Here is a 17,101-nt window from a genome sequence, read left to right as displayed (position 1 = left end):
GCACCCCTGTTTTGATTTTGGTTGTGGATGTGTGCTAAGCTCTGAATCGTTGCCACTCAAGGCACATGTTGTGCTCGAGGGCGATTGTATTCTTTTCAAGTTAATATAATTTTCTCCACTCACAATGGTGAGAATGGCACGAAAAAAAGTACTTAGCTTAGTGTGATTTGCTGAAGATTTTTGGCTTTACTAAAAGAAAGCTTAGAGGAGAAAAGAGTTTAAGTGGATATTTGAAATTTTAGTGAAGAAGTTTATATTAACTTAGCAAAGAATGTGCATAGAACCTCAAGCAAAACATGTGCCTTGAAAGGACAACTTTTCTAAAAGGGTATGTACAACTTTGATTTCCTACTTGTGCTACCATTATAATAATCCAAGAAAGTAAGGGGACGATCATCGTCATTGAGAATGAATCAAGATCGGAGGAATGGAATAAAACCATCAACATTGCTTTGGCTAACTTGCTTGGGTGAAGAGATGGACTCATTCCTTTCTCTTTGGTGGCTCCTCTATCAGCCGATGTAGTTATGTCTCGTAATAGTTATCATCGTTCGTCACAAGTATGACAAAAAATTGTAAATTTTTTGAGTCGTGATAATATGATCCACTCACAATTATAGTTTTGCAAAAAAAGGAAACTTTGATTTCCCTTGCCGTATACCAATTGTTTGTTCTCCCTTTAAGACCATATAACCCAAGTAATCGATACAATTTAATGCATGAGTCCATTCTTTGGCTATAGTGCTAGTTCCTGCTCTGGATTGTACTAAGTAAATAAGGTCAATACTTTCATACACGATTTCCTAGGATTGGCTATCAAGCTTTCCAAATATGTGCACGCTACTAATCAAGTACTTACATATGGAAGATTTGAAATTTTACTTTTTCTGTCTGGTACGATTTCGTTTTCAACGAATCAACCAAGATTCTACAAATCTTTGTGAATGAAAGAGGGAGGGAGATGAGTGCAGCTGCCGCGGAAAGCAATCCAACAAGGCGGGCAGTGCCAAGTGGTGAACCAGGGAGGACGAATCTCACACAGTAGCGCGTGAGGCCACGCACTGGCTTTGGGGAGGGCGTACTTGCTGTACTCCATTCCTGTTTAGGTGGAATTAAGGGAGATTCCACTTCTTTTACAGCCTTCATGTCAAGTCTGGGCCGATTATGTAGACAGCTATCGATCTCGAACTCATCGCTTTGGCCACTCGAAGAGCATTTTCCCGTGGGCCACATCTGGCGTGGGAGGCTACTTGTAGCGTATGTGCAACTCTCATTATTTAAAACAAGTGAAAGAGTCACGACGGCTTTCAAAAACCATAAGAAAGTGATAAAATTGTTAGGTTGAATTAAATTGGTATCAGTGTTTGAGAAAGGATTGCCTTAGCTCAGTCTTGAGCCGATTGGAAATCGAGACTAGCTAGCCGCAAACCATGGTAAACGGAAGAAAAACTGATAAAATATGTGAGAAAGTCGTCCAAAAGTTTTGCAAATCTTAAGATTTGTTTTCGGTTTTCTTCTGTGTGAGAAAAAAACTCGGTCAGTAGCCGCTTAATAAAAGAGACTTTCTCGAACGTTAACACTGATTTGAATCAAGCTATAAAATGAAAGAAATGTAAAATGATGTAAACTTGTGAAATGAAAGGTGAAATTAAAAGAACTAATTAATATATGTGTGTGTATAGAATTTATTAGAATTATGCAAGGTGAAGCTTCACTTTAACATTCTAAAACAATAGAATGCAAAAAAAAAAAAACATGTGTGTGTGTAAAATTTATTAAAATTATGCAAGGTGAAGCTTCACTTTATCATAATAAAATAGAATGCAAGAAAAGTAAAGACATGTCGTGATGTGAAATGAAAGGTAACCCAACACAACACTAAGGGTTTCTTTTAAAAAGCCAAAAATTGCATATGGGTATTTTTTTCTAATACGTGTCGATTGGATCTATCTTTTCGTGTGAATTAAATGATTTGTTTTTGTTTAATTTATCGATGAGTCTTTTCATTTCACACCCGAAATCACTTCTCAATAATGAAAAACTTGTTTTGTTTAAACTTCAGCTTGTCCATATTTCACTTCTGAAAATGACCAACTTGTTTTGTTCATTTTCAATGGGTCTTTTCATTTCACACCCAACTTTCTTTTCATTTTTGGCATGTTGAGAAAAGGCCTTAGTGTCTTGGGTTGGGTTGGGCGTACTTTGACGGATCGCATCCACGTGGATGGTCAGCATGTTTTTAGGTCTTTGGGTGAAGGCGGCAATTCACAGCAGGGACTGAGGGACGACATGACTCGGTGCGAGAGAGGAGGAAACGTGGGCAGGCCTGATGAGGTGTGCAACACTGTGGAGAAGGCATGCACGTGCAAGTTTGTGCTTAGAGTCCTCTGTGTTACTGCCTGACGATGTTCGCCTCGTGAGCTCCATCGCCAACTCACGTTTTGTTGCAGCACGTAGTAGCATTGCGAGTTTGTTCTTAGAGTCGTCTCCGATGTTGTGTTCCTGACGCTGTCCTCGCGAGTTCCATCAGCTCACGTTTTGTACAGCGTGCAGCGTTCGAGAAAATTCATTTTTCCAAGCATACAAACTTCCTATCTTTTCAGCTTTTCACACTATTTTTCTCGATTTTTGGGCAAAATTTCTCCCTTTTCTTTTGCCCTTAACCGGCATATTGGAAATTGAAACCGGCACGATATTAAGCTGAGAGTCAAGATACAATTTTTCACAAACACTGGTTGCAGGTGTTCATCGAATCAAAAAGGCACTTGGACCTCATTTACCCTTGCATCGACAGCGTTCGCACTTTTTGAAATTCCTTTCCTTCCAATGCTCAAGAAAAATCATTTTTCCAAGCATGCAAATTTGCTTTCCTTGAGTTTGCCAAGAGGAAATTTTAGAAAATTAGCGGTGTTTTTCAGGTTTTTACCCTATTTTTCTCTTTTTTGGGGAGGAAATTATCCTTTTCCCGTTGCACTCATCTGGTAATTTTGAAATTAGAAACGGCACGAGACTAACCTAAGGCACGTTTCACACTGTTTTCTTCAGGGGATATTTTAGGAAATTAGGGGCATTTTGTAGGGTTTTAGATTTTTTTTTTCTATTATGGGGTGGAATTTCTCCTTTTCGCCTTGCTCTCAACTACAAGTTTTGAAATTAGAATTGGCAAGCGATTAAATTGAGCCACATTTTCCTTGGCCATCATTTAGGCTTGCAACAGTGTTCGAGAAAAAATCATTTTTCCAAACATGCAGAATTGCTTCCCTTGAGTTTTCCAACAGGAACGTTTAGGAAAGTAGGGGTATTTATCAAGGTTTTACACTATTTTTCTCTATTGTGGGGTGGAGTTCTTTCTTTTCCCCTTACTCTCGAACGACGCTTTTGGGATCGGAAACGACACGTTCTTAAGCTCTTCCGAACACTACTTGGCAAAATGTGCAACACGGATCCCTCCCATTCCATACAGTGAGTTTGCAGAGTTGCTACGCTTGTAGTGGCTCACACCGTGCAAATGACTTGCTCGCCTTTCGCAAGACTCGCGAATATGCACCCTCTCTCTCTCTCTCTCTCTCTCTCTCTCTCTCTCTCTCTCTCTCTGATCTCGCTCGTTATTAGCTGTTTCTTTGGTTTTCAATGCATGAGCATGGTGGGAACCCTAGACCACCAACACACACTCTTGGGTCTGAATCAACTTGGCACCTCAAATTGCACAGTCCGTGGACAAGAAGAGTGTGAATAGGATAAAGTTGGGGTACCCTTTGTGATTGTTACCATATACATGTGGTAGTGATGTGTGTGAACACACTAGGACCGCCGAGGCATTTTTTCCCTCTTTAGGAGGTTTTTTCCCCGTGCATTGTATATACGCCCATCACTCTAGGGCTATCTATCTTTCCATTGCACACTAAGTAACATACTCTCTATTGTGTTCCTTGAGCTTCCTTTGTCTTCTCCAAGTTGTGTGTGTTTCTCTACAACCCTAATTCCAACAGTGATTGGTGTACCTTTGTCCACTAGTTCATTAATGCTTTTGAATTTGATGTTCTCTTGCATGTCTCTAAATATGTGTCAAATCCATTGAAAAGATGTGATAGGAGGTTAGCCTTAAGACTTTGTAAACATTGAGAAAGAGAAGGGAGGATTGTAGTATGTAAGTAGTGTTGCTCCTTGAAAAATCCCTCTCTCTTATTGATCTTAAGGTCCTGTGACTATGACTGTGACTGTGACTGTGACTGTGACTGTGACTGTGACTGTGACTATGACTATGACTATGACTGTGACTGTGACTGTGACTGTGACTGTGTGAAGTATTGTTTCTATGAACTTTTTTTTTTTGTAAAACTCACAATTGTGAGGTGGATTGTTTCTATGAACTTATTTACCATTTAGCTCTCTTTAGCTAAAGGATGTTCTTTTCCCTTTGCTTCTTTCAAACACGTCAAGTAATAGTTGTGTAATCATTATTTACCACTCTCTCTTAATATGGCTACCTCGTCCTCCTCGCAAAATCCACTCGATGAACATTATGATGGCAACGATGACAACATGGAACCTATGTGCAATGAATCTAGTGATGTTCGCTCCATGGAGTTTGAAGATGGTGATTCAATAGCTTGATATCTTATAGAAAATGCTCGATGTATGTTTGGTAATAATGCGATTTTGCTTTTTGTTTTTTCATAGTTGAACAAGATAGTGCATCGTGATGTGGTTGTTTCATTCTTGGAAGCCGATAGTAAGAGCACGTACACTTTTCAAGACTTGCGAGGAGACAACGGAACTAAGTAAGGCTTGCTTGCGTCACATAGATATTCTATTGTTGTGTCCATCCCTTGCAAGTTTTTTCTTTTGTTGTGGTAGCCAAACCTTGTATGGAGGGTCCACTGCCTGCAGCTACAAAAAACGAGAGCGTTACAAAGGGTTCCAAACTAGATGAGCATACTGCTATTGAGTGGTATCATGAGGATGTAATGCCCGCTAGTTTACCTTCTCTTGTGCCTTATATTCCCACTAAGATCCCTCTATTGAGCATTGTTGACATCACTAAGACTTGCCCTTGTATCCCATCGAGGGGTGCATATTGAACCGATATGGGACTTACAAACAAAGCCCAGAAGTCGTTGAGTATATGCGCTACCTTAAGGTAGACCTAGTTGATCCACTCAACACTGAAACCATCACTTGTGTTGTTAGAGATCAATTTATTGCACAATTCATTGACAATCTTACCATAGGAGACTTTGTGCACATTGAGAATGTGACTGTGAAAAAAAAAAAAAAAGTTAAATGGTTGCACATCTCCTTATGTACTATTTTTCAACGCTTCCACGGTTGTAGAGACAAAGCCTTTTGAAGTCAACCTTAGTTTCTACCCAGAGAGTAAAGTGCGTCAATTTTTGGATGAGGCACAATCCTTGCATGCACAGGGCACCCGTACGCACTTTGGAACTGTAGCTTTTGTTGTTATACAGGGCAATGTTAGCACTTCAAAAACTCTTGTTTCCCAAGGTGATCTTGTCGTTGCAGATGGCTTGCAGCTGAGGATCGTGTCACTGTAAGACTGCCTTATCTTTGCCATTTTATAGATTTGTTTCTTTCTAATATTTTCTCTTTCTTACCATCACAGCTTAGCTTCGTGAATTCACGCAAAGACGATTACCACACTATCGTTCGTGCTCTTGAGAGCGATGTGCATCCTATGTTTGTTGCACGAAAATAGGTTCCTTCACAGGCCGGAGAAATACAATCTTGGTCTTGGATATTACTACTAGCACGTGTCAAAAGTCTTCATCTCAAGCATCATTTGCAAGAAGCATATAAGCCCCATAATTCTTGATGTCGGTCACAATCAGGAAGTAAGTATTGCTCTTGCTTTTCCTTTTTCACCATAATAGCTCAAGAAAGCTCTAACTTGTCAAGTGGCTATACATAGGTGACTGGCACATTGCACTTTGTGAATGTGAATTCAATTTTGGTGGAACGTTTTTGTGGTCAATGAAAATCTACTAAGATTCATCACCAACAAGAGGCATACTTTTGCTCTATCTACTCAAAATCTACAACTATTGTTTTGGTGCCCAAGCTTGAAGGGACCAACAAAGCTTCCATAATTGATGTTTCCTTAGCGGGTGACACAGTGGACAAAGTGTTGCATCTTGACAAAAACTTTATTGATTTATATGCTTCTGATATACTAGATGCACGTGAGATGGTAGCCTCCCTTGTCCGAACTAGTAAATTCACTATCAACAAGTTAGGTCTTGTCACATCTTTTGTCGAAGAAACAAAGTAGCACTTCTCCTCTACAATATTCAAGGTCCATCATCTCCACGCAAAAAAATACTCTTTTTAATATATTGCTTTCATCCATTGCTCATCTCTCTCTCTCTCTCTCTCTCCTCTGTGTGTGTGTGTGTGTGTGTGTGTGTGTGTGTGTGTGTGTGTGTGTGTGTGTGTGTGCGCGCGCGCGCGCATGCGTGTTTCATTTACTTGTCTTCCTCCCTCCCCATAGCCCAAGGGGGGAAAAAATGCACGTACATGGGTTCCTCAAGCAACCAAAATGCATCTTTCGAACAACTCATTCAGAATTATATTGATAGTACGTTTCTAAATAGTCACCCATGGAATAATAATGTTGTCTTCGTGCTCAATAAAATAATAAAGTTGCGCTCGTCATTGCAAAAAGTTAACAAAATCATGGTAGACGTGGTGAGAGTATCATTGGAGTGAACGCCAATGATGACACTTTCTTTGGCGCGTTTGGCTTCTAGCAGACATGATTCCTCCATTTTGACCCAAGTATTGAATAGCCACATATCATCTTTTGGTATTGCACTTGATATTATCCATGTATTATCTTTTAGATTTAGATTGCACGTGACGTCCATATTTACGGTGTGCCAATACCTTCACCCAAAAGGACAACATTCAATAGTGGAGCCAATTTAACAACATTCCACAAAATCATCATTGTTGATAGAAGTGGTTGCCTATTTTTTTTCTTGGGGGACAACCAAGACTTGTGCAAATGCAAGTATCGTACCTGGGATAAAAAACAAATGAAATTATTGAAAGCTTTGCTTCTCTAGCAACCTAACAAACTCCCTATCTCCATCGCGAGGCAATTTGCTTGCTTGGGTGACAGAACCACCCTAGAAATAGGTGCAATAAGAACAAAAATTAAAAAACTTAAAAAGCAATAACATCCCACAGTTCCTTGAACATAATCATTGAACGAGCCTCCCCACGAAACAAAGTTATACAACATTATACAAAAACAGCAAACGATGTTCCTATATATCAATGTTCTACATGTGGATGTTTAATGATTTTCTCGCAATTAACTCAAAAAGTGCATAGGTCGGCACTTGGGATATCTAGAGATACATGAGAGCTATGTTTGCACTTCCTACGGTCGTAAAAGGCAAGACCATGGTGCATTGCTCACCCGATTGAACTCTATAGGATTTAACTCTCCCTTGGATACAATAGACAAGTTAAATCATTTAGAAAGCCGCCTTGTCAATGTCAGGCTACCTTTCGCCAAAATTAGGGAGCTTACATACGATGGTCAATTTGGATTACAAGGTAGCGTTGTTAACGTTTTGGCATCCTTGGGGAAAACTCAACAAATACTGTCGAGGTTTATTCATGACGAAGCCTCGATACTAGTGGGTATCAAGCGCCATCTACAGTACAACCATTGCTACCTTTTCGAAATTGTCCGTCCATTGCTTACAATGAAAGCCATTGCTTAACTATTGCAAACATCTTTATACAAGAACGAAAAAATTACTCTTAACAACGAGTGGCTCACCCATTTCCATAGCCTGCATTGCCCTTTGCCTAATGATTTTGTCGATGACAATCAACCACAAGAAGAAGATGATCTAGCCACAGATGTCATGCTTCATGGAATTGAGTCATCGCAACAAGTAGTGGATCACAATGACAAAGTCTTCTTTGTAGCTCCTACAGAGGGAAATAGTCCTTTGTGTATTTTCAAAGATGAATACTATGATGAACTTAGTTTCCCTACTATTTTCTACAGTGAGCCCTGTAAATACCATGCACTTGCTAAGCATAGATATCAACATGTGGCTTAATGGGAGCTTATGCACAGTGATAGAAGATTCTCACTAAATATAGAGTTTTTTTTTTCAAAATAGTCAAAGTAATGACTCAAAAAATCATAGGGTCCATTTGGATCCGTATGCACAAAGGCAAGCTGAATCGTAATACACTATTGGCTGCACAAGTTGTTGGAGGTACTAACATTGAGAAGGTCTTGTCTTTCGAGCTTAGATATCGTGACTTTGAGGCATTGCAAACATCACCTGACTACAAGGACAATTTGAAAAAAAATGCCTTTGCTATATTTACGTAGCTTGGCCCACTAACATTCTTTGTCACATTTTTTGCGGCTGAGAAACGTTGGAAACCTTTGACTGGAGCACTTGCTAAGCTCAACCCCATTGTGCGTGCAAGAACACAAACAAAATCATCATATATACGAGATTTGGTCATAATTGACCTTGTAACAACAGCCCGCTTTTACTTAAACTGGTTTAACGGGACGAAGAATATGGTAGCCAAGGGTATAACCATATTAGGAAAACTCAAAGATTACTTTTTCGTAATTGAGTTTCAAAACCGAGGTAGCCAGCATGATCATGGGCTACTATGGATAGAAAATGCTCCTATTTATGGAAAAGATCCCAACAAAGATATTGCAGATTTCATTGATAAGTATATAACAACTGATTAAGTGCTTCTTCCTATAGATTTACAAGAGATTCAAACACACAAGCATACAAAGTCTTGCTTCAGAAGACGAAAGGAATGCCGATTTGACTTTCCTCGCTACCCAATGCCTTTGACTATGATTTTAGAGCCTTGTTGTTCTCACCACACCAACATCCAATACAATAAAAATAAACACAAACAAATCAAAGATAATCTATTGCTACTAGATTATAAAGCAAATATTTCATTCAAACAATGGCTTCTATCTATGGACCTTCGCTTTGAGGAATACATCCAAGCTATAGCATCCACAATCTCATGCCTAACACTTCTGTTGAAAAGAAATATCGAAGATATTTACACAAATAATTTCAATCCAACAATTTCAAAGCTTTGGGATGCGAATTCAGATATACAATACATTTTAAATGCACATGGAGAAGCTACCTATTGCACCTCATATATAACAAAATTTGATAACACACTCATCAAAGCAATCAAAGATCGGTTCGACTCTTGCGTTCAAAACAATGCAACTACATTTGATAGAGTTGGAAAAGTAGGAAACACAATACTAAACACACAACAAACAAGCTCGCAACAAGCATTATATATTGCACTTTCTCTACCTCTCTACAGTGTGAGTTGAGAATTTATATTCATAAACACAAACCCTCCCCACGAGAGAACGATGCTTCTCAAGCGAAAACATCTCCTACAGCACATAGACCCGACTAGTATAGAAATCTTTTATGAGACAAGCATAGACAAATACCGTGTGCGTCCTGCCCAACTCAATGCCATATCATTGGTAGAATTTGCCTCCATATACACTACAACAAGCAACACATACAAAAAAGCGTACCAAACCAAAAAATATACGATATGTCAAATATACTTCCGCAAAGAACCCAGATAATTATTATAGAAAACAGTGTCTTCTGTTTCTACCATGGATAAATAATGAAAATCAGCATCTAACAAATGGACTCACATGGAAAAATGTATATAATCAAAAAATGAATCTAAATACAACAAAACCACAACAGTGAAAGACAACCTTAACACCAACTCATTAGATATCAATTCACCTTCGACATCTATGACACTCTGATATTTCCTCCCATATTCATGTTGACATCACACAAGACCTAAATATGCAACACCGCCAACTGCATGCACACACTATACCAGCCATAAAAATACTACTCCAACCAAAAGATATTTATTACAAGAGCATTTTACTACTTAATGGCCAACAAAGGCTAATATTCGATGAAATTATGCTGAAAAAACGTATATTTCCCACAAAAGCAATCCACATTTTCCTAACTGGAGGCACAGGCACAGGAAAAACTTTCACCCTTCTTTTGATTATCCAAGGGCTTCTATGTTCCTATAACCATAGATCACATTCCAGTTCAACAACAACAAAAGATTTGCTAATGGTATACACGGGAAGGCTACTTTTAACATTAGTGGAACCACTATCCACTCGGCCCTCCACTTGCCACTACTCACATCATCTAACACTTCCAAGTTCCCTATCACCTAGAGGCTGAATGAGCTACAACTGCTTTATCAAGACGTGCAGTTAGCCTTTTTTTTATGAAGTCTCCTTGATTGGAACCAACATCTTCGCTATGACAAACTCTCAGCTGCACGCAATAAAAAACAACTACGACCTGCCATTTAGTCAAGTACGTGACTCTTGGATTTTTTCTAGAAAACCTCAATTGCTCGAAGCTATCTCACCCTCTTTTTGGCATGGCCACATAATGTCCTATGAGTTAACAATCACCATGAGACAATCATCGACATACTCAACAAGATACGCGTTTCAAAACACACTTATGATGACATGTTGTTCCTCAACACGCATTACATGCGCATTGTACCTCATCCAGCCATGGTGTCCCACCTTTACTATGCGAACAAAGATAAAGACCTGCACAAGACACAACGGTAAAAACTTGCAGCACAACTATTCAAATACCAATAGATCCAAAGTTGACAGAAGATCTTCACAAAAAAATTCACTTAACCAAGCTTAATTGTGGAAATTTGTGCTGGAAATATTGACATTCTAGATGGCCTAGTCGATGGAGCCTACGGTATATTCAAAGCAGTATCACACAAATCCATGAACAAACCATCTGGATTCACTTTCAAGCCAATAAAGTAGGCCAAAAAACTAGATATGAAAACCAACAACTATATGATATATCAATAAACAAACAATGGACACCAATCCAAAAATAGCACTTGAGTTTCAAATAGGAAAGAACTTCCTAAACACTATTACTAGAACACAATTCCCAATTCAACCTAGAGCTGCTAGAGCCATACATCGTGCACAAGGCTTGACACTAGACACCTTGGCTTTCAATCCAACCAGCATTCAAAGTCACGATCTTGTATACACTGCCCTCTCTCGCGTAAGAGATCCTAGCAACCTTTACCTCTTGACAAAATTAACTTTTGCCCATATTAAAGTAGACCAAATAGTTCTAGATGAGCTGCACCGCTTCAAAACACATGCCACTTGGCAACCTTCACAGCTTGACCTCCGCTCTTTGTCCGGCAATCACTTGATAATACAATCTCCTAATATTGTGTCCCTTAAGAAACACTACAACAACCTTATTCATGATGATAACTTAATGGCTTCCCACATTCTTTGTCTCCAAGAAACAAAGCTACAACATGCTGATACAGTGGCAATGCACAGTTACACACACACACACTCAAACAACTGGCCCCATGGGAGTGTCCCGCTTCACATTAAAAAAAACCATACATCTACAACCCCACAACATCATTTCCACGAATGAGATAGAATGCATTACAATACTCCTCAGTACACCACATGGTCCACCAATAACCCTGATAACATTGTCCGCAGACCCTCAATTCTAGTTCCCTTGCTCCTAAAAACATTAACCACACTACTCACACCTCACCACTAGCACACCCCTACCATTTTACTCGGTGACTTCAATATCAATACTTCGGTATTTCTAGCCTTCTCTCCACACACAACATGACACAACATATAACCCACATCACAACAATCTACAATTCAACTTGGGACTACATTTGGACTACAAATTCCTTGATGGCATAACAACAAGCACTAACTTCTCATTTTGGTCAGACCGCTCCACTATTTACTTACTTATTGCTTCCACTAAACTGCAAAAACACATTCCAATGTCCCCCCTCTTGCTGCTTCCTGAGAACACCTTCAAGAATCCTTTCATTGGCATGCCCCCGTGATACCTTACCTTGTTAATGTGAGCTTCGTGATTCTCGGAGAGAGATGGGGGCTGAAAGGGAGCTAAAGGGAGGTGGTCTGAGACCTATTGAGTTGGAAAGCGATAAGCGATAGGGACTCAATTTTTTTGCTTGTAGATCTTGTGCAGCTGCAGGTTTAGGATTCTTGGCATCTTTTGCATCTTGGGCTTGCCTTTGTGTGGTAAGTGAAGTTTGAGGGGCCTTGGATCTCATGAGTGTGGACTAACTCAGAGTGTGTGCTCGCTACATCACATGTGCTGGTGTTGAATCTGCATACCTGGCAATTCCCATAGCACATAAACCACGACATATGAGAACAGAGAGAGACTGAGAGTGAGACAGAGCAAAAGAGCACATGTAGGCGCACCTCCTAGAGTGGAGTGCTACGCCATCATAACCAGAGAGAAGAGAGGAGAGGAGAGAAGAATAGACACGAGCACTGGGTGCAATCTCCCCCCGTGCAAGAGTCACCATTTCCCTCTTGCACGTATTTCATTTATAGATTTTTTGAATGGTCAAATTGAGTACAAACTGGCCGACCGGTCATAAATGGCCAAAGCTCATAAAAGAGCACTTTAATTGTACAATATATATATTTCCATTCGCATAAGCCTAGCTCGGTCCAGTATTTTCCACCTGTCAACTGCAATAAATAATAAAATATCAATTCCATAACATACCTCTCCGTTGGAAAGTAGCTGTCCTCAGTTGCAACAATAAAAATTTGCAAACAATACTTGTCAAAAACAAGGATTAGAAATCTGTATCAAATAGTAAAAGAAAAATCCATAAAATGAGAAAACATTGCTTATGCATGCCGTCATCCACATACTACCTATTCTAGTGTCCCATACCACTAGAATAAGCAGTATATGGCATACCCTGATGAATCGGGATATCATTGGCCACACTCATCATTCAATAATCAATTCTCATCAATCGCAAGTCCAATTCCATAAATACTGTCACGACAGAAAAGCATCATAGACCCATTCCAAATCCAAATATCCTTCATTTTGTATACGCGGGTAACAAAATCATACCAGTTATAATGGTGGTCAACCACTGTAGCATGGTTTTGTGATTGGAGTTGCCTAAATCAGTGAATCTACACCAATAAGACGTGCTGCCTAAATCAGTGAATCTGCACTAATGCTGCCTAAATTGGCGAATTTTCATTTAGATTTTTTTAAAATAATGAATTTGTATTTTATCGGTGTGCTGCTTAAATTGGTGGATCTACACAGACAATTGGTGTTGCCTAAATCGGCAAATCTACACCAGGATGAGTGTGTACACACTGCCTAAATCGGCGAATATGTGTGCTTGTGACCAATGGACTAGACAAGACATAAAGGAGAAAAACATTTATTATGTGTTAGATACCATTTTGGGTAGTATAACAAAGTATTTACAAATTGTTGTTCAGTATCTCAGAGCACCTTAGCTCACATGAGTAGCTGCATAGATTATAGACAAATCATCTCAAGAAAAATTCCTTTCAATACAATTAGAAGTGATGATCGTATAGCAGTGTTTGAGCATTCAGTATTGGCAGATGCGGAGAGGTACAAGTATGTCAACTAGCAAACGTATACCAAAGCATAGCGGACAGATCCAAAATGTGTTAGTCTGCGTTTAATAATTAGTCATGTAAACTTGCAATAATAACAACTACAACCAAGACAAGTGTGAGACAACTGAGCACAAAGAAAATTTCTACGGTTCTAATTTAATAGCATAAATCAACTAGTGCCACTAACCAAAATGTAAAAGATGTAAGGATGACATTTTGCTGGACTCATTACATGAATCGGATAACTCAATAGAAATACAAAACTACGTTGACTACTTACCAAAGTCAACTATGACTAGCATTGGAAACTATGTGTGTGTGTGTGTGTGTTTTTTAACACTTAGATTGTGTAAAAAGATTATGTAGCCATGTCTTGTATAAAAGTGTTAGTATACTCAATAGGATAAGCACCTTTGGCATTAATGGTATGCTTATAATGAACTTGAAAGGAAACAATGCTCATTATGGTATTCATACCTCTCTCTCTTTCTGATGGAACAAATAGGGAAAATAAGAAAACAATTAAAATGTGAAAATGGTGAGCAAAATCACGTGGGTCAAAGCTGGTTAGACATATAGTGATATTGCCCTAAAAATGTATGCATATAATTTAGATATCAAATGTTGTTTAGTTTCGACATTGTAGGATTGTTTCATGATGTTGCATACGCAGGGTCTTCAAGTAGCTTTGAGGTGAACCAACAGAAATATTTATGTATTTGAAATGCTACCCGCCATGAACATAATCAAGCATATAATCTTCACATAGTAAGGGAACCATACGATCTTGAACTTTATTAAGCTCTACATTTAAGCGGAAGCTGGTGTAAAAAACCAAAATCATGTGGCTTTTGCAATGGTCGAGCGACTATTACAAGAAGATAACTATATAACAAGGGAAATGATCACTGCCACATGAACAAAGCCTACTATGGCAATAACTGAGGCAATAATCATCAAAGCCAACGAAGAAAGAAAACTCGAGATCCATCCGTAAGATTGGACCTGATTCCAAACATGCTTCCATATTGACGTGTATAACTTGAGCTAACATGGCTTATAAGGTTATGCCAGGAGGAGTTGTTCTAATCAAAACTGAAGGGAAGTGATGCAAGGGTAGAGGGCTTCGAGAGGGCCAAAGTCGCGCTCCTTGTCAGTAGAAGAGGCCGTCACCATAGCTTCACACGATGCACCACCAAGATCGCAGCATAAGCTCACAAAACCTGTTCACTTTGGCTGTTGCAGGACAAAAATTGTGAGGATGATGAAAGGTGGTGAGATGGTATAGATTCGACGTTTGCTTAGTTTGTGAGGCCAAGGTTGGCAACCGATATCGACCTGTGTGAATAGTTGGAGAGGGACAGGAACTATGAATCTCATAGTAGAGAGAGAAAGAGAAAGAGAAAGTGGTTAGGTAGTAAATAGTGAATGGAAGTGCGATAGAAATTAGAGAAGGGTGTTGTCATGACAAAAAAGGGGGGGAGTCATGTGGGACTTTGAGGTTGTACGACGGTGAACTGGAAGCCGATGTGTGTCAAACAAAATAATGATAAACAAATTGAAGTCTGCATGGCTACCATAATCGGGAGATAGAGAGAAAGTAGGTGAAATAAGAAGCAATGGTTAAGAATGGTGGTTGTGAGGGCTGCTTAGATAGCCATGACCTGGTGTAGGCTCTACAGGAGGGAGTCACACACACACACACAGAGTTGTTTGTTACAGCAGGAGAGAGAGAGAGAGAGAGATGACAATTGTAGAGAGCAAGAGAGAGAGATAGTTCTAGTTCGGATGACAATTGTAGAGAGCCAAAGAGAGAGATAGTTCTAGTTCGGATGTTGGACGATTGGCAAGCATCGTCAACACAGTGCCAGAAAAGGAAAAAGGGGCAGTACCTAGTGGTTGGGAGGGGGTCGATGTAGATGGCCATTGAAAACTTGGCATGCGACTGTGGTTGGTGAGTATGGATGGCGGAGTGCATCACCAAAGGGAGAGAGAGTGATCCTTGGATGGTTGCATGAGGCTAAAAGAGAAAACCGGGTAGCTACTATGACATAAGAAGCAAATCAACTGGTTAAGAGAGAAAGATAAAGGGAAAACCAGTAGCCACATGGTGATTAGTGGGGGATTGGCTGCATAGAGCCGCAAAGGTTGGTGGGAGATTGGCTACATAGTTTGATGGTGCATGGTAGGAGGTGCGGTGTTTGGTCACTGGTAGACGTTGGTTACGTTGTGCATGTAGTTTGGCATGGCCAACTTCCGATAAGTGGAACTGAAAAGGGGTTGGGTAGCTGGCTATGAAAGTGATCCATCCCTTACTGCCGATTATGGCGGCTGCTGGTCCCTGCATTGTTGACATGGGGCTACAGATCCTGACGCGTTGCCGCCTTCATCCAATATCGCTCCTAGTGGTGCGTGAGAAGGGGCTTGGAGTGTTAATGAGTGGTAGTTGAGAAACACCCTTAGCGTCGTATGTAGATAACGTTTGCTTTGCGAGGATGAAAACACGTGGACGTTCAACGTCATGCAAAGCAGGATTGGCAACCCATGTTGTTGAATGGTGCTTCTTGCTCTGCCGGAAACAAAACTGTGTATGAAATGCGGCCTTCAATTAGCTTCTGCCGTATAGTCGAAAACAATTCTAGTGCTCAGCATGGTTGATTTGAACCCTATCCATACGATGCCCATTGTCGAAGATTTATTTTAAGTCCAATAGAGAATACTCTCCCAAAGGATTCTAGCAATTAGCAAGCTTTTTCTTTTTTTCCCTTCTTCTTCTTCTTCTGTACCTTCCTGTTTGAAAATCTACAAGGATTTCTCCCAATTCTATTCCCTTTTCTTTGCTTGCTCAATACTCAATATTCTACACATCATTCTAATGTCAAGAATTCTTTTCTTTTAACTTCTTCTATCAGGTGTCGATCTTCTTGATCTTATACATCTATCGCCATTAATGTATACCAAACTTCCCATGTGCCCATTCCTCAAATAATTATTCACGTGGATGATTTTGTAAATGAATTTAAATGCTAACTAATTATGTATTGATTCTAATATAGCTAGCCTTTGCTAATCATAAACAATTAATTTCTTCGTGATGCAGTTCAAGCAACGATGCATTGATGTAAAAAAAGAAAAACGTTTATTTTGAAAACATGATGCTACAAACTTAGCTTCGTTATTTGGAAGTGATATGACAATGACCATAGCCATAAGTTGGTTGCTACATCTTCCTTTTGTTGTTCTCCACAGCATGTAGGAGCGTTTCCTTGAGCTCTAATACCACTGCTACAAACGGAAACATGGCTCCCTTGCAAAATGCCCAAGATAACACAATATCTAGCATAAACTAACAAATCTGCATACCTGGCGATTCCCATAGCACATAAACCATGACATATGCGAACAGAGAGAGAGTGAGAGTGAGACAGAGCAAAAGAGCAAGTGTAGGCGCACCTCCTAGAGTGCAGTGCTACGCTAGCACAGCCA

This window comes from Adiantum capillus-veneris, chromosome 17, assembly GCF_014529385.1.
Source record: "Adiantum capillus-veneris isolate H3 chromosome 17, ASM1452938v2, whole genome shotgun sequence".
Taxonomy (NCBI): Eukaryota; Viridiplantae; Streptophyta; class Polypodiopsida; order Polypodiales; family Pteridaceae; genus Adiantum; species Adiantum capillus-veneris.
The sequence above is the reverse complement of the archived record's forward strand: the minus strand, read 5'-3'. Positions refer to the sequence as shown.